At 36.5% G+C, this 19,490-nt stretch overlaps 1 protein-coding gene across 5 annotated transcripts in view; it reads left to right on the top strand.

Moving 5' to 3' along the window:
• Nucleotides 1-19,490, top strand: part of EPB41L2 (erythrocyte membrane protein band 4.1 like 2) — a 205,661-nt gene that overhangs the window by 59,258 nt on the left and 126,913 nt on the right. The window contains exon 1 of one of the 5 annotated variants that reach the window (XM_073219615.1): nt 12,963-13,058. The exons of the other annotated variants lie outside the window; for them this stretch is intronic. The gene's annotated coding sequence lies outside the window, so the exon portion shown is untranslated. Of the gene's footprint in view, nt 1-12,962; nt 13,059-19,490 lie in introns of those variants that run through there. 5 annotated transcript variants of the gene reach the window in all.

The following is a 19,490-nucleotide window of genomic DNA, read 5'->3' as shown; positions in this document are numbered from 1 at the left end:
AAAAATGGAAACAACAAAAATGTCCATCAGTTGATAAATAAGTGAACAAAATGTGATATAGCCATAAAATGTGATACTATTTGGGCATACAAAGGAACAAAGTACTGATACATGCTACAGCATGGATGAACCTTGAAAATACTATGCCAAGTGAAAGAAGCCAGATCTAATAGGCCATATATGATATAATTGTCTTTCTGCAAAATGTCCAGTATAGTGAAATCTATAGAGACAGAAAATAGGAATTGCCTAGGCCTCGCAGTTTTGGGAATGATTGCTAAATAGTATGAGATTTTTCTTTTTCCTTTTTTTTTTTTTAAACAAGTGATAAAATTCGTATAACATAAAAGTCATTATTTTAAAGTGCACAATTCATTTGTTTTTATTACATTCAAAATGTTGGGCAGCCATTGCCCCATCTTAAAACATTTTCATCTCTCCAAAAGAAACCTTGTATCCCTTAAGCGTCCAGTCCCTGCTCCCCTCTACCTGCAGTGCCCTCTGAACCTTGTTGTGCCATTTTATATTCTCTAGCAGCAATATATGAGGGTTCTAATCTCTCCAAATTCTTGCCAACACTTGCTACAGTCTTTTCAATAGCCTAGCCATTCTATTGAATTTGAAGAGATATCTCTATGTGATCTTATTTCCATTTTCTGGTGACTAATGTTAAGCATCTTTTCCTGTGATGATTGACCATTTGTATGTCTTATTTGGAGAAATATTTATTCAAGTCCTTTGCCTATTTTTAAATTGGGTTGTTTGTCATTTTGTTGTTGAGTTGTAAGAATGCTTTATATTATATATTCTGCATACTAGATACCCTTATTGGATATGTGGTTTATAAATACTTTCTCCCACTTTGTGGGTTGTCTTTTCATTTTCTTGATAGTGTCCTTTGACTCACAAATGTTTTTGATTTTGATGAAATCCAATTCATATATATTTTTCTTTTGTTGCTTGTGTTTGAGGTGTCATTTAAGAATGTGTTTCCAAGGTCATTAAGTTTTAAACTATTTTCTTTCAAAGTGCTTTACAGTTTAAACACCTATATTTTAGGTCTTTCATCCATTTTGAGTTATATATGGTGTGAGGTAGGGGTACAGAGTCATTCTTCTTTAAGTGGACATCCTGTTGTCAGTATCATTTGTTGAAAGATTATTCTTTTTTCATTGTATGGCCATGGCACCCTTGTCAGAATCAGCTGGCTATGGATGTATGGTTTTGGGACTTTCAGTTCTATTTAACTGATGTGAATATTGATCCTTATGCCAGTGTCACAGTATTTTGATTACTTTAGCTTTGTAGTAAGTTTTGAAATCAGCAAGTGTGAATCCTCTCACTTTGTTCTTCTGTTTCAGAATTAGTTTGGCTATCTGGGGTTCCTTGCAGTGCCATATGAATTTTAGGATTAGTCTGTTCATTTCTGCAAGAAAGGTGGTTGGAATTTTGATAGGGATTATATTGAATCTGTCAGTCAGTTTGGGGATTATTGATATCTTAACTATCAAGTCTTTGAATCCATGCATATGGATGTTTTTTAGGTTTTCTTTGATTTTGAGCAGCGCTTCATAGCTTTCAGTATACAGGTCTTGTACTTCCTTGGTTAAATTTACTTCTATATATTTTAGTCTTTTTGATGCCAAGTGGAATTATTTTTTGGATTATTTATTGCTTATGTATAGAAATACAACTGAGTTTGTATATTGATCTTATACCCTGCAACTTTGCTGATTCCCTTATTTTTTTGTGGATTCTTCAGGATATTTTATGTATATTGTCATGCCATCTGCAAATATAGATAGTTTACTTTTTTCTTATTTGAATATTTTTTGTTTATTTTTGTTGCCTAATTGGCCTGGTTTGAACTTTTAAGTACAACATTCAATAGAAGTGGTGAAAAGGGTACATCCTATTTTGTTCCTGATCTTAGGGGGAAAGTTTTCAATCTTTTCACCGTTACGTATGTTAACTGGGGGTTTTTCTAGATGTTCTTAATCACACTGAGGAAGTTCCCTTCTATCCCTATTTTGTTGAGTGTTTTTATCCTGAAAGGATATTGGATTTTGTCCCATGCTTTTTCTGTCTATTGAGATGGTCATGTATTTTTTTCTTCTATTAATATGATAATAGATTGAAGTTCAAATGTTGAGTCACCTTGGTATTACTCTAATTCATTTGGGTACTGTGTAAGATTTTTTAATATGTTGCTAAATTTTGGTTTTGTTAAGAACTATTGTTTCTATATTTATTAGGGATATTGGTCTATAATTTTCTTTTTTTGGGATGTCTTTGTTTGGGTTTGTTATGAGGCCTCTTAGAATGAGGTGGGATGTTTGGGGTTTCTTTTTGGGTTGATAAAAATGTTCTAAAATTGTTCATGGTGATGATTGCATATCTGACTATACTAAAAACCATTGAATTGCATGCTTCAAGTGGTTGACTCAATAAAGCTGTTACTGAAAAAAAAAAAGTCTTTAGGAGAGCTGACCTATTTTCCTTAGCCCAAAGTCCTTCTCCTGGCTGTCAAATCCCTCAAGATCTAACTATCGTATTTCAGCATTACCTCTTAACTTATCTTTGTATGTGACTGATCCAGTGATGGTAGTCAGCCCACTGATTCATTCACTTCTTCCCAGTCCCCAGATCTCCAGGACATCTTGTACATCTTGCAGCTTTCCTCTGCCCAAGGACTGTTCCCACTTATCTTAAATGTCCCTATCCCTTTTTCTCACCAATAACAGTTCACCTTTTCTTGCAAAGTTCTGCTCAAGTTGCTTCTATTTACCACTTTAGCCACAGTACATTAGTCTCAAACCCCAAAATCTGATGATTATGTTACTCTACTTGAAAAAAGAATTTACACGTGATCTGGAATATGTGAGTTTCCTTAAGGGGACAGTGAGGCAGAATATTTGAAATCAGAACTGTTCTGGGAAATCTGGTATATGTGTTTGTAATACCCATGGGCATATACTTTTTAAAAATGCTTTTACAGGTAACTCAAGTTTATAGGGGTGGTTTTCCATTTCCACTTTTCTTCTCTTCTCCCCAAATGGTTCTTAGTGCTTTGAAGAAAGGCATGATATGGTACATAAAGTCATTTCATATGCCTGGTAAGTGTCTGTTGATATATATGTATGTGTTTGGAAGATAGGAAGATTGCAGAATTTTCACTTGTGTCTCACAGTTTTCCTTATATATTTCTAAAAAACGTGTTCTTTAGAACATGTATTTTAGTAGAAACAGTTGAGTAAAGTCCTAATGTATAAAGTCCATGTGCAAATGTGAGGCATGGGTAGGTGAGACTGTTGATGCAAAGCTGTTCTGGTGTTTTGTAAAGTATAGCTGGGAGGTTGCATAAGCATCTGGTGTAATGTCAGGAACATGCTTAAAACAAAATACAGTTGGATTCAAATCTCAGGTATCTTATACATCATTAGGGTATTAAGCCAGGATCCAAATTCAGGTTTGTCTAACTCTAGGACTGATGATTAACCACTATATTATTTTGTATTCCATGCTTATTTAGGGAAGTTATTTCAGTTCCCTGAGCCTCTATTCACATATAAAATGAACATGATAATACTTGCTGTGCAGAGAGATTGGGAGGCATAATAAGGATTTTTGTAAATCATTTAGCAGAGAACTCACTCACAAAACAGGCAGGCCTGTTACTATTAGTAAAATATTTTGTTACTTCAAAACAATAGCACCAACAAGAGAGAATTTGAAAGCATGTCTGAAACTTATAAAGAGAGATTCACTTATCTCTTCACTTTAGAATATTGAATTCTTTGCTTTACATTTTGGCATGAAGTTTTCCAGTATTCTGTTTCTCTAGAAATTAGATAATTTTCCAAGGAAGTCATTTGTTAATAATTTCTCTCTCATGTCTTTTTTTTTTTCAGAATGAGTTATTGTTAAAGAAGTAATAGAATTATGCCTTCTGGCATTAACTTCCCTTCTGAAAAATTGGAGAATATCTTACAGCTGTGGTTAAGTGCAACTGTTACATATTTAAGCCTTAGGTTTTGAAGTTTCTGGAATGACGTTTAGGAAGACTGATTTTTTATTGGAAGCCATGATACAAATGAACTAGAGAAGTGGTTATTGGTTTTCATCTTGGCTGCAGAAGTACTTCTCTAAGAGTATGTGTTGGTGTTGCTATGGAAACGTTGTCAAAACTACAGCAAAGAAAGCGTCACACATGGAGCATTGATTTAGTTACCTGAACTATTGTCATCACTTTGGTGGTGTTATTCCTGATTGATTTCAAAATGCTTCTGATCTTTTTTCCCCAGAGGCATCATAAGTATCCAGATATGTGTTCAACATACATCAATATTGAGAATATTAATACAATCATCTAAAAATTTTTGGTCCCTGTTACTCCTTTGAGATTTGAGGGGGAAAATTCTGCTAAGGCGAATCCAAATCTGTTTGTGATGGTGATGGATTATAATGTAAAAAGAGTGTATCTCTGTGTAGCTTTGGTTCAGCTGGGGATTTTTCTTAATGAAAACCATAAATAGGTACTTTTTTCAAGTTCTATTTTATATTTTCCCTTACAAATTTATTATGGAGCTATATACTGGCCGTGCTGTCCATGTTAGCTCTTTAATAAAGCTACAATTTGGACCAGGAGAAAGTGGTTCCACTAAGCAGTTTGTAGGGGAAAATAGCTCTGCTTTTGGCTTTTATAGACTCTTGCTCAAAGGAAGGACTGCTATTGAGTCAGTTACAACTCCAGTGGAAGATGTCTTGCAGCTGTGCCTCTTTGGCTTTGTTCCAGAGATAGTGTTTGCACTGTCAGAATGCCTTAAAGGCCCACCCTGGAAAGGATTCAACTCTATAAAAGGAGTTTTGTTTTATACCCTTTCACATATTCTTATATGTGAAAGGGGTTCTGGTGGTGATGGTGGTCTTTACTGTCTAGTCTTTTAAACTGGCATTTTATTGAGACACAGGCTTCACAGTTTGAGAATAGGAATTAGTTATAGTTACTGTATCTTGTAAAATACATTTAGCCAAGCCCTTGGAACATATTATCGTTAAAACAGAACAAAACACCCCTCTTCAAACCTTGGGAGTTCAGTGAGTTATTTATTAACTTTTTCTCTGCTTCTACACTGGTATGAAGATGGCACTCACTGGATTATATTCTTCTGGGTGGTTTAATAGATACTGGTTTATAAGTCAAGTTTATACTAGAAGATTATGCAGGGAAAAGTTTAAAATGCTAATAACTTTTCATTTTGAAAAATGTTCATTTTAACCTGTTTTGAATCATATGTTGACATGAATACTTAGAAAATTATCACCGAATATATTCTAGGATACTTACCATCTATTCTCAAAAAATTTCCCTTTTCTCTTCATTTTTTTTCCCCTTCCCTTAAAATGCTCCAAAGTTATCAAAGCTATTTGGGATGGAGAACAAGACTGTAGATGCATTCCTATCTTTCTAGCTTTCTTAAACACCCCCTACCTTTTCCAGACCATGTGTGTTTCCAATTACCTTCCTTTTGGCCTCTGGGGTAGAGGTACCCCTCCTCCTGTCCAAGATTAAACTTTTTTGTGGTTTTGATCTTTTTCTGCTTTCTCTTGTGAACTACCTGCTGTTCATTTTTTAAATTCTCCTTTGTGTCTTGAACCTGTCCCCACTTTGTCTATCCCAACAAAAGCTTGCTCCCAACAAAGTGATCAGGTTATCTTCTGTCTGTTAACATCTTCTTGCAGCCTTGAATATGCAGTTCTTACTTCCCTTTTCTCTAGTTTTTCCTTTATCACTAAACTTGTGATTAATTTTCAGTTATCTCTTACTTCCTCTCTTCAATATTTTTTCTTTTGCTAGTTGGTTTCTCTGCCACTGTCCACTGAACTTGTCCTTTGAGGTTACCAGCACTCTTGTCATCACACTTGGAAAACCTGGTTGCTTGCAGTGATCTGCACTTGGCCCTGTTGTCCACTTTCCCCAGCTTGACTCTTTCCTCCTGGCAGATACTTTCTTGGTTTGCTGTCTTTCTCTTACGCTGATCCTTCCCAGCCTCCTTTATAGGTTCCTTGCTCTCTGCCTGGGGATGCATTATTATGAGCATTGTTCTTTCTCTGTTTTGCCTGGTGTTTCATCTACTTCCATAGCTTGAAATAACATTGATTGACTAAGAAGTTCCGTATCTTGGCATAGAAACCTGAACTCTTCTGTTCAGACACGTATCTCCAACCATCCTGATTTTCCATCTGGATGTCACATGATCACAAATCCACATGCATTAAAAGTAGAAGCTTGTGCAAGCAGAACGAACAAAATAGCAGTAGACTCAAACACTAAGAAGTGATGGTGGTTACCATGGATGAGGGGATAAAGGGGCACAAAAATTCTCAATAATAATATAAGGTGGTCACAGGGATAGTAGTGCAGCATGGAGAATATCGCCAGTGATTCCGTAATGTCTTCCTCTGTTGACAGATAGTAGCTGCCCTAGTTGGGGTGAGGATTTAATAATATGAGTAACTGTTGAACCACTGTGCTGTATATTTCAAACCAATATAAGATTGTTTATCACCAATGCTTGAATAAAAAAAAAAGAGGGGAAATAAAGAAGCTTGTGCTTCTTTCATCTCTGTTTTCTACTGTTTGGAAATCATTCCCTAAGTTAATGGCAACAGTATCTGAGCTTTGACTGCTGGGAACCTGGGAACTTGGTTTGTCCTCACTCCCACAGTCCAATTCTCTATCAAGTCCTGTCCACTTTATCTACTAAAATCCTTACTGACTCCATCTCTTTTGCATCTTTGTTGCCTCTGTCTTAGTTTAGATGCTATTTCTGTGATCCCTGGAGCTCATTGTAACCACTTTCCTTTCATTGTGTCACTTGTTCACACATGACTGCCAGTTCAGAATTACAAAATTAATATTAATTTCCATTAGCTACAGGATAGAGTTCGAACATCTGACCTTAGCATGCTTTGTCCCATCTCCTCCACTCCCCACCCTGTGTTCCAGGCAGATGAGGTACGGAACGTTCTCTGCAATGCATTTATCTGTCACGATTGTGTGCCCTTCACTTACTGTTCCCACGGTGAGGAGTGTGCTATACCCACTGACAGTCAGCCCATTAAGCTCCTCCTTATCCTTCAGGGTCAGCTTTAATGTCACTTTGGGAAACATTCTTCCCTAATGAAGTCAGTTACTGTTTAATTGCTTATGCCTACATTCTGGCTTTTACTATTTTTGCAGTATAGTTATTTATTTAAATACCCTTCTCTTGTGCTTCTGGAACCAAGTTTTCACAGGTTTGTATCCTCAGCAGCTATCAGTAAGCAAAGATTCCTCATTGGGTGAACAGATTTTAGCAAAACCCAAAAGTGCAGAATTAAAATCAAGACCTCATAGGCAACAGTAAAAGTGCATTAAAAGTAGTGAGTTAAATTAATGGTGAGTACTCTGGTTTGATGTTGGATGTATTTTGTTCATTGTTTTGTGTGGGTTAGGGGCTGTGGATTGAGAAGATTATTAGCCCTAGTGCTTAGGGTATTCTTTTATAATTGAAGTTTGGAGAGTTAAGTGTTAAAGGTGAAGCTCGAGGAGGACATGAGTGGAGCTACAGTTTCAAATTTTGGAGCCAATAAAGTTGTGTCGCATTTGAAGTACACTGGGTTCTCAAGTAAGTGCCCAAACTGTGCCAATGGCACCTATCAGGCAGAAGGAAGACTGAGATGCAGGTGAAGAGAGGAGAGGGCCCTAGATGGCATTGTACCTGCCTAGGGCATGATGTGTAGCTGTGCTCTGTTTATCACATGTACCCCCCATATTTTCCGAGCTGGCCCTAGTAGAAGCAGTGTAACTTTATACAACACATTTTTTGACAATAGCCTTGTGTTGATATGTTTGCTATTACATGGTTTTAATAAGGTCTCTTGTAAAGGAGAGAAAAGAAAGAAGGGAAATTAAGGAAGGTGGATTAGTGTGGGGAAGCAGTTTTCTTTCCACAAATTGGGGAAAAAATGGATAAATGGAATTGGTGGAGATTACTATATGTTAACATTTGATTTTTTAAAATAGGGATAATGTAATGATATATTTAAGAATTTTTAGGAATTTTTTGACCATTGAAATTCTATGTTTCATAGTAGCTTGCTTTCATATATCATTTTGCACTCTGCCAGGAGCTGGGGTGGTGTGATTGTCCTGTGGTTACCAGCAATCTCATTACACAGGCAGGTTATCTGCTGTACCTTCATTTTACAGATTTAGCTAAGTTGCAACATGAATACATCCAGGCTGTTTGAGTATGAATTTAATGTTCTTTCAGATTGGGAAAAGTAGATGATTTCATGGCAATTACCTCTTTATTTTTGGAAACCTGTAATTTTTGGGGAATGGGACGGTTTAAGGTTTTTCTTAAATCCAGAGGGTGAAGCAGCACTGGGTAGTGTTTGAGGTTGGCTGGATGCCTAGTTCCAGGGATCTTTTTTCCTTCTGGTCCTCAGACCAGCCACAAAGAGCCTCTCTCTATTCCTTACTCTCTTCTTAGCAGTGTCTCTCCCTTTCCTTCTCCTCCAGGCAGGGCAATCTGCTATAGGGAAAGAAAATGGAATGATTAGATCTGACATCCAACCTGGCTTCTGCTACTGACTTACTGTGGAACCTGGACAAGTAACCTAGCTTCTGGACTTTAGGTTGCCCACCTGTGAAAGGCAGAGGCTATTTGGGCTATAAATTTCGTCATTCTGTAAAAACCCCAATTTGCTCACTCATATGTAGAGTGTTGCACAGGTGCTAGCAAGATCTTTGTTTCTACTTGGTATGTAATGGGCTTCATGATAGGTGGTTTTATTTTATTCCTTTACTCCCTAAGGCAAGGTGTGTGTCATTAGCACATTATTAGCAGTAGCATTTGTTCATTTAAAATGAGAGACAAATGAACCCAAACATTGTAAGCCTATAATACTTCCCTTGACCTCCCCAAGGGAGTTGTCCTCTTTGCTGTGCCCTTCCTGTACCTCTGTTATGGCCCTTATCACATGGTCTCATTATTTGTTTATGTATCTGTCTTATTTGCTAGCCTGTGAATTCCTTGGAGACTCGTATTGCAAGAACCTTCCAGTCTAAGGGCTTAGACCAGTGTCTGGTAAAAGGAGGAACTCAGCAAATGTTTCTTAGACACAGGTGGAGGGAAAATAATACATTTTAGAGTAAATGCTGGATTACTTCTGGTCTGAATGTATAATTCTAGTAGTGATGTTTTTGACTTTTGTAGTTAAAAAAATATTTAAGAGCTTTGTCCTAACACTTTTTAGATGGTTTCAGAACATTTTTATTATACGTTCCCAACCTGCTCTTATTCTCTCACCAAACCCCCTATAAAAATCTGGGTGCATACAAGCATATTTTTTTCCCAGAGTCTCATAAATCTGTGGTACTTTCTATGGTTACATTTTTAAAGATGTGGGAGGGAAGAAACTTTGCAAATGACTTGTGCAGTTATGCAAATTATTCTGGATTTAGAACTTGAGAGAAGTTAAATTGTGGTGATGTGTGTTCAAAAGAGAAGTTAGGCATAGAAGCCATGGAACTAGTGGGTTTTTTTTTTTTGTTCTTTTTTTCTTTTTGCTGACATCAGATAGCAATGATCCTGTGAAATGTGGGCTGTTAGAAAGTTTAATAGACTAGTTGACGTTCATCCAGATTGAAAGAGTCTTAAAACTTACCCCTTGTTTTTTTTGGGGAGGGTAGGTACAGACTTGCACAATGATTGCTAGATGGAAGGTCAGATTCTCTGTAAAGTCAGTAGAATCAAAAACAGGTGGTTTTTTTTTTTTAATGCTTTTTAGCTTACTTTAGGGTTATGCCAGAAAATTGTGTTTGCTTTTTTTCTGGTGTGGCAGATGATTCCTTCTCAGGCAGAGGCTAGATGAATAAAGGTAGGAAGACTGAAAGGATCTGTCTTCCTCTGTCTTTCTGCAACCCTGATAATTTTATTTTTTAACTTTATTTTCCTTATGGTTTTGGAGTTTATGTTCCTTATGGTTTTGGAGCTATGCGTGAGCACTCATATTTTGGGTTATCTACATCCTACTCAATTCCATTTTTTGTCCCCATTAAAGCCTGTAGGACAGTTTTAAAAAGCCAAGAAATTATCATGCTGGGTTTAAGGTAAAATTCTGTTAGACACAAACTCACATATACAAAAACAGGGAAAAGTGTCCCTTACCCTAATCCCAACCAACTTCCTTGACTACTTAAAAAATATAGTATTCTGAGGATAAACTTCTAATATCCCTTTTAAAAAAAAGGAATAATGACACAGTGTCAAAACATGGCTATTTAGGATCTTCCCAAGACAGATATAATGGATATAAATTCATATTGATGATTTTTTTATATTAAGATATTTGTGGATGTTTCAACTTATGTATTTATATGCACTTTAATGTGTTTAAAATCTTACTGGAAATGAATAATTTAAGTGACACTGGACCTGGTTTGTGTACTTCTGCCAGTAACCCACTGAGTAACCTTATAAAAGTTATTTCAATTCTTTGGGTTTTCAGTTTACTCATCCAGGAAACAAAGGCATTAAAATAGAGGTAATACAGCATCGGTGGAAAAGCACACTGGCTTTGGAAGGCAGCTGTGCTTACTGCTCTATTTCCCGGTGCTACTAAGCATTGGTTTTGAAGATAGACCAAACTGGTGTACAGGTTCTGGCTGTACCACTATTGGGTATATGAGTTTGGGAACTCACTTAAAAATATACTCTGGATTCTTGTTTTATTTACTGTATTAATGGCTCTGTTTCTAAATCAGAATGTCATACAACTCTCTTTATCTTAATTCTCTTAACCTTTGTTTGAACATGAGATTCAGAAGCATTATGAGCAGGATCTTTTGTATTAAAGCCCGTAGGAGTATGAGCGACAGCAGTGGGTCCCATAATTAAGAAAGTAGGTGCCTTAGTCAGGGCTGCCATAAAAAATTCCATAGATTGGGTGACTTAAACAGCAGGCTTATTTTCTCACAGTTCTTGAGGCTAGAAGTTCAAGGTCAAGGTGCTAGCATGGTCAATTTCTGGTGAGGGTACCCTCCGTGGCTTCTAGATGGCTGCCATTTCTCTGTCCTCTCATAGCAAGACCAGAGCAGGTGAGAGTGAGAATGAGCTAGCTGTCTGGTCTCTTCTAAGGGCACTGATTCCATCATGAAGGCCCCACCCATATGACCCTATCTAAATATAATTATCTCCCAAAGATCCCTTCTCCAAATACCATCACATTGGGTTTAGTGTGTCAACTCTAAATTTGATGGTGATGGGGGGCTGCTGGGGGACACATGACGACAGTTCAGTCCATAGCGGTAGCGGAGTTAAGAGGGCAGGAGAAACTGGGGTAGAGAGATGCCTGGGATGGATTGCAGAGGTCTATCTATGTCAACTTCACCTGATTCAGGGCTGTGTATCAGTAGTTGTGGGACTTCTGGATTCCACAGACAGAGCAATACATTTCAGAATAAAGGTTTGCAGCCAATATTGTTCCAAGTAAGTATATTGAAATAAATCTGCCATTGTACTGCATTATTTATTAAAAAATACATGTAACATTTTAAAAAAGGATGGATGTAATCTGAATGAAAGATGATGAATTGGATAGAATAAAATTGGCTCTCCTGTAAAAATCACCTGATTGCCCTTTTGTGAATCAATGAAAATTTTATAGTGGATAGGAAAGTTTACTTCATTATATAGAATTATTATTTTTTTCTTTTTTGTAAGTTTTGTATCTGTTCATTTTTGACAGAGATAAATCTCTTTAGAATTGCTACTGAATTGTAATTTATTAAGTTCCCATAAAGCAAACCATACCTTTTCTCTACCAGTTGGTACAGGTGACATCTTATTTAAATATCTAAAGTGTTTTCTTTGTAATTAAAAAAAGATCTGTTATTTTTTTAAGTCTTCTGTAAGTGAGTATGAACATATAGTACTCATTGAGTAATGAGCTGCTTGCCAGGAGATCAGTGTGGTAGCAGGGTGAAGTTGTAAAAATTCATTACTTGCATTCAGAGTCTGCCTATCTTGTTCCTGATTTGTTAATGTAAATGTCTGCATGGGAAATAAAACAACAATAACCAGAATTTAAATTGTAGAAATGAAAAGTGGTGTCGGGGGATTGGTGGAAGATTAGCTGCTTCTCTGATCTCGCTGTCCCGAATCTTAAAATTAATACATTTTCCCTTAGCAACTTTAAATTTACTTTGCTTCCATATGTATTTGTATTCATATGACAAATGGACGTAGGATTACCTTTTGTGCCCATCATTTCTCAGTTAAGGATTGACAGCATAATAATAAAACAGGACTTTTGCAGCTTTGTAACTGTATATATATATATGATGGTACCTATAAATCTAGATTAAAACGAGCCTCCATTTTAAAATACAATGAGAATGAGTGAGCAAATTCTTGTACAAATGAATCACAAAGTTCATTTTTATGTTGATAACTGGACTATGTATTTGCATGGTCTGTATCAGAAAATGTATATATCAGCTTATAGTAGTTTAAATAAAGCTGATTAGATTATTAGACTCCATGTTGTATACATACACTTTTGGTGTCTGTAGGGTGGATTCAAAGGACAGAAATAGAAACAAAGTTGAGGGGTACAAACTCACAGAAAAGCAAAAATGATACCCACAAAAACGGAGGAAAATTTTTTTTAGCAATAGTGGAATTATAAAAATTTGAATAATAGAATTACAATTGCATCATGAAAACTGTTCTTCATGTAAAGCGTTCTTCATCTCGTGGGCAGCATAGGCAGCAGGAAGATGACTTTTTCTTTGACCCACATGGGTTTTTCTCACTGAGGAATGAAGTAAGTTGGAACCAGGTTGGGCTTTTTCTACTGAGCATGCTCTTTTCCAGCAGGGTCTGGCCTGGGTGGGGCCAGTCTTGCTCATTAAGCTTTTGGAAGCTGGATTTCCATCAGCTTTCCAGTCTTCTAATGACAGGCAGCAGCAGACAACGAGCTCAATGTACTTTTTAAAAATCTGCGTATGTATTTCATCGGGGAGATTTTTCTAGGAAATTACTTTTGTAGCATTTGGGGTTTGTGGTGTATGCCTGATTATTTTTGCTTTTGAGGAAAGTTTGCCTTTAAGACTATCAGTATCCAGGGAATTGAAAATTTGGAAAGTACTAACGTACAGAGTACATGGAATCTGGGTATGTACACTGTTTGCAAGTGAAAAAAGTTGTTATATTTGAACCAAGTTCTATGAAAAAATTTTTTCTGGTCTGAGTTTAGTTTCAGTGTACTTGTTTGATGTTTCTAGTAAGATGTTGGATTTTGTCAAGTTATTTTTAGGATAATTGCCTTTTTAGATATTGATCTATGAGAATAATACAACTAGTGGGTTTATTTTATGTACTTGTCTTGCTGTTTCACAATTGATTTATTCAGTGGTCTAATATACTATATGAAAGTTAATTTGTTCCTAAGGCACAATGAGGACTATGTAAGGCTAATAGTATACAGTTATTTTAAACATGTTAAATCATGGCAGATTTCATCTTAATTAATTTATTCAGTGCTTCATTTTCATGCTAACTGGTTTGATTAAAATAAGTTGTACTGTGGCCAGCAGGGATTTGAATTCACATTTGTTACCATCTGCAGATAGTGGTCATTAACAGTTACCTAGTACTGTATATTGTTCTGATGTTGTCATAGTCTAAATAAATACTGGATAAGTAAGGTCAGGTATCAACATCTTTCACTAAATTTTTTATCTGTTGTCACATTGAAAAAATGTGAAAACTCACCATGTTGCCCAGATTCTGACATCCACTCTTGGAAAAAATTATCTCCCTGCTTTTTCTTGATGTAATTTACCAGTCTAACGACCTTCTTTCAAAAAGAAGCTTGTTTCAGGGTAATTTTTAACAAAATGAAAGCAGTACTACTCTTTAAGGCCAGATGATCTCTGTGAGGTCCTTCTTTGTTTCTGACACCGCAGGGAATGCGCTTACACTTTAGCAATTTGGAGTGGGGCAGGGGGGACGCACACATATGTACTTGTGAGGTTGGAGTTTCTATGTTTAGTCCTAACAAAGAATTGTCTCTTCAAATTATTGGCAAGTTGGGTGTTTGAATAAATAACTGTGGAGCTGATGCTGATTACACGGACAACCACCCTAATCCCCCGTCCCTGCCCCATCCATGGCCTTTGTAGTGTTCCTATATTGATGACCTGTAGTGAGCACCAAAGCTGGATCACAGCATTGGGGAGGGAAATTTTAAACTTACATTTAGTTGGATTGAATGCTTTGGTGTACTTAAAAGGTTGAATGCCTGGCATATTCCTCAGCAGGATCCTCTACCAGATCATGTTTACAAAAGAATTTTGAGAATCTTACCTGCAAAGAAACAAATATATTTAGCTGAAATAAAAACTAGTAGTAGCTAGCATCACGTAAAAAGTACTTATTTGAAACTCTTATTAATAAAGTTGTTCTAAACTAAACTAATGCTCAGAGTAGAAATACTTGGGGGAAAAAAGGTTTTAAACATTCCAAATTACATGTCTCTAATTCCATTGTGGTTCCTGCCTGGGGAAAATTGCTTTTACCATGCCAGGCTTAGAGGGTCCATATGCACTGTACGCCACGTTTGGTGGAGGATTGGCATCAACATTTTGATCTGCTTACCTAAGCTAGAAAAATCACTCAGCTTATAGTCTCACATTTTAAGAATAGATGCTATACACTGGTATAACTCTTTCGTTGTGCTATTCATATTTAAAATGGCAGAAGAGCTAATGACCAAATTTAAAAAAAATAAGGCATGTTTTTTGACAAGGTTTACATATTTATGCCTGTCCACTGCAGTGTTCCAAAGCTTAACGGAGAAGAGGATTTAAAAGTGAGTTCAGTGTAGGCTCCAGCTTGGTAGCCTTGTCATCCTGTGGAGAGTTGATTGAATTTGACAGGCTTTTGTCTTATGACCTATTAAAATGCAGCGTCTGCAGCCTGTGCCTTTATCCCGTGCAGTTAACCTTGGTGGATTTGTTGTTAGCTTATTGGGGAAAAGCCTCCTGAAACCAGTGTTATCTTTTAGCTAAAGAACTTAGAGTTTGATTTGCCCAGAAATAGTATTCGAGTGGTTGTAGATTACCAGTTGATACCAAGTGAATTGTATGATGGGGCTGGGTAAGGATCCTATGCTAAGCTAGTTGTGGGATGAGCTCAGAGAATGTATACCCCCAGGTGTCAGTTATAATCAAGAGAGCTGGTCGGTGGTAGCCTTGTTCTCGTTTGAGCCTGGTTATGATGTCACTGAAAGAATCTGCGCAGTTGTGTATTTTTCTTTTCTATAGAACGTTTTATGATGGTAGTCCAAAGGTTCCCCCAATGCTAGGGACACCAAAAGAGTTCATGGAGAAGCCACCCGGATGCATACACTACCCTAGGAACGTGTAGTCGATCATGTGCACAAAAGTTTCACCCTCTTCCTGTGAACATAGCAGATGGAGGGCAGGGAAAGGGTGTGGACAGGAAACATATCCATGTGCTTGGCAGGGCAATTTTGTTCCTGCTTTTTCCTATAAAGGAGGAGGAAGCTACTGACAGAGATTGGGGATGTTGAAGTAAGATCAGCTTAGAAATTTAAATCTCTAAATTTTATTTAATGAGAAATTTAAATTCTTATTGCTTTGCTCTCCTTTAAAAAAATTTCCTCAACTTTCAGAGAAATTTACTTCCAAGTTCCCTGTTTCCCCTTCTCTAGCAGAGAATAGGAATGATCTTTTTTGGCCTACTTGCGTATTATTAACAAAAGATAACTTTTTGTTTTAACTCCACACTGAGGAGAAAAAGTATAAAAAATCTGGCAAGGTTTTCTCAGGAATTAACATAGGTATGTGGTTTTAAAAAAAAAAGAATAATTAATACACTTCAAAAGATGTCTAGTTGCTCTAAAAGCTTAGGTTTTGAGCAATCCCTGCTTATGAGGGCAGTCTGTATAGGGTGAGGGGTGATTCGTGAAATATGCTAAATTGGAGGATAGCAGAAATCAGGTTCTTTGAGGGTGTAGAGACAATCTTAAATTTCATATGCTAGCAAATCAATTTTATTTGAGTCTAAATACTGCTGCTGAGCTGAAATATCCTGGAAGGCTTTTGCTCCCATACTGTTTGTTCATTTGTGAGGCCAGAGCTCTGTATAGGGCAAGGTGGCACTGTTGTTTTTGGCGATTGGGTTGTCTCTAAGGAAGCAGATCAAAAATCTGGGTTCACTTAATGCATAAGGTATTTTAAGCATAAATATTGTCCTCCTAATAAAGTATTTAGGTGCTTCAGTTTGTGCAAAGTTATGCTTAGTGAAAACTTTGTCTCCCAAATCTGTGCCTTTGTACCTCATCTACTCAGCATTATCCATCATTCCCCATATCACTGTTACTCTCTATAATCTTCCCTATTTTCTTTATGTACATACAGGTGTATATGTGCATGTGTAGTCACTTACTTATACCTCCCACATGCTTTGCTTTCCATCCATAAGATATAGTATATCATGTGCTATAATCTTGCTTTTTCTTCTTAATAGTGTGACTTGGAGATATTTCTGTAATTGAGATGGAAACTTGGCCTCTTTATTTCTTTATAGCCACATATTACTGTTGGTGTGAATGTAGTATGTCACCTATTGATGGACACTGATCTGCTATTACCATGTTACAGTGACTCATCTGTATATAACTATTTTATATATGTGCAGATATATCTGTAATACATATTCCTACAGGCAGAGTAAATGATTTAGAGTATATACACACGTGGAATTTTGATAGCTGCTGGCAAAATGACTTCCGTTGGTTCTATACCAGTTTGCTCTTCTCCTCACAGGTATGTGAGTATACCTCTGTGCCCATAGTCTTGCTCAGCAGTTACATGATTAACCTTTTGGATTTTTCCATTCTGAATTTTTATCTTGCACATATGCTTTTGTGTCCTTTGTATTTCTTTTTATGTTAACTCTGTAGTCATCCTTGAGCCACATTTTTTACCAACTGGAGGCTTGGTCAGCCCAGCAAGTTCAAAAATGAATCTGTTTTGGATTTTTGGTGTTGAGGAAATTTATAACTAGGACTGTTTTACTTGGGTTTTACTCAATTTACTTAAATTTCAGTGACAAACAAATATGTCTGTAGCAAACGCTCTTGAGAATGAGAATCAAATGCTCTTTATAAAGAGAGATGCCTATTTGTATTTCATGAGTGTTTAACATTTCCCTTGAAGGGACCATTGTGTGACTTCCTGAAGAGATGACAATGGTAGTTTTAAAACTTGTTTTTTTTTTCAAACTAATAACAATTTCTGAATCTGAATTTCCAAGATAAATTAGGGACAACTGGTTTGAATATATATTAATGTTAATCTTGCTACCTGTGTCCCCCCACTAGGCTGAGAGCAGGATTCTTTAATCAATATTGCTAGAATCTGGTGTGTGTATAATATATATATACATGTTACGAAAGTACTTGAGAAACATTTGCTTGGGTTGAATATATATTAATGTTAATCTTGCTACCTGTGTCCCCCCACTAGGCTGAGAGCAGGATTCTTTAATCAGTATTGCTAGAATCTGGTGTGTGTATAATATATATATACATGTTACGAAAGTACTTGAGAAACATTTGCTTGGGTTGAATATATATTAATGTTAATCTTGCTACCTGTGTCCCCCCACTAGGCTGAGAGCAGGATTCTTTAATCAATATTGCTAGAATCTGGTGTGTGTATAATATATATATACATGTTACGAAAGTACTTGAGAAACATTTGCTTTGAAAGAAGGGGCTGAGATACTGATACAACCCACATATTGAAAGTGGGTGAAATTTATCAAGGGCTTAGAACATGTTGCTTATGATTGTAAACCTTAAATGGTAGTATTGATTATTGATTTTTGCTTTTGCAACAGATAATGAGTGTCAGGCATTATTTTAGGTGCTCAGTACTAGGTATTGGTTTTACAATAGTAAAGTTTTTGGGATTGGTGACAGTATTGCATAAGGTCTCTGGAACTGGACCCTTTGCTTTGAATCTTGGCTCTTTCATTTATTGGGTATGTGGCTTCTTGTAAGTTATTTATCCTTCTTTTTCCTTCTTCATCTGTAATATGGGAATAATTTTAATTCTTAACCTCAAAAGGTTGTAAAGTTTAATGAAATGGCTACATCAGAGTCTCTAGAACAGTACTCAACAAGTAATTGGTATTACCATTATTTTTATTTCTGTTCTTAATATTACTACTATTGCTATTGTTATTTTTAGTGATTATTGATGGTATTATTGGTAGTATTGATTATTGATTTTTGCTTTTGCAACAGATAATGAGTGTCAGGCATTATTTTAGGTGCTCAGTACTAGGTATTGGTTTTACAATAGTGAAGTTTTTGGGATTGGTGACAGTATTGCATAAGGTCTCTGGAACTGGACCCTTCGCTTTGAATCTTGGCTCTTTCATTTATTGGGCATGTGGCTTCTTGTAAGTTATTTATCCTTTTTTTTCCTTCTTCATCTGTAATATGGGAATAATTTTAATTCTTAACCTCAAAAGGTTGTAAAGTTTAATGAAATGGCTACATCAGAGTCTCTAGAACAGTACTCAACAAGTAATTGGTATTACCATTATTTTTATTTCTGTTCTTAATATTACTACTATTGCTATTGTTATTTTTAGTGAACAAACAGACTTAGTTCCTTTTTTCTCAGAATCTCTGTTTGGTGACAGTGGCCCACCATTTATTATGAATTTATTATGTGCCAGGCTCTTTATGTAGAGCATCTGATTTAATCCTTAGAGCCACCCAGTGACTGTGTATTACATCCCTGCTTTGCTTACGAGGAAACAAATTCAGCAAGATTAACTAACTTGTCCATGGTTACATGGCTAATAAGAGGCAGAGCTGGAATTCTAATCCTGGTCTCTTTAGTTCCGAGTCTTCATCCCCAAACTACTATGTTATTTTATCCAAACATGAGTTAGCTTTGCACAGAAAAAATATAGCTCCAGCTCTGGCCATTACAGAAATTACAGGCCTATCTGAGAGAAGGAATTGAGCAACTGAAGTTCATCTATTTATCTGACCACACAACTCAGTGTGAGTCATTGGTTGATGAAATGCCAGCAGGGTTCTGGATGTCGCTATCACCTTGATTAGTGTGTACTGTTGGAGTGCCCAATGCTACAAGGTTATGTGCATTTTGATTATGAGAATCATGATGACCAGTATTGTCATCCTTAATGATTATGCAGTGCTCTGGCCAATTGAACTCTTACTCCAGGAAAAGGTAACTGTTTCTGGGATGACCCCAGTTGCTTGTGGAGAAGACTTTGCCTGGCATAGATCCCTTTCTTGACATAATTCTTAATGAGAACAGCAACGACTTGCTTTAAACAAATAGGGTTGTTAGCACTTAT

The sequence above is a fragment of the Manis javanica genome, chromosome 13 (genome assembly GCF_040802235.1).
Source record: "Manis javanica isolate MJ-LG chromosome 13, MJ_LKY, whole genome shotgun sequence".
Classification (NCBI taxonomy): domain Eukaryota; kingdom Metazoa; phylum Chordata; class Mammalia; order Pholidota; family Manidae; genus Manis; species Manis javanica.
The sequence above is the reverse complement of the archived record's forward strand: the minus strand, read 5'-3'. Positions and strand labels throughout refer to the sequence as shown.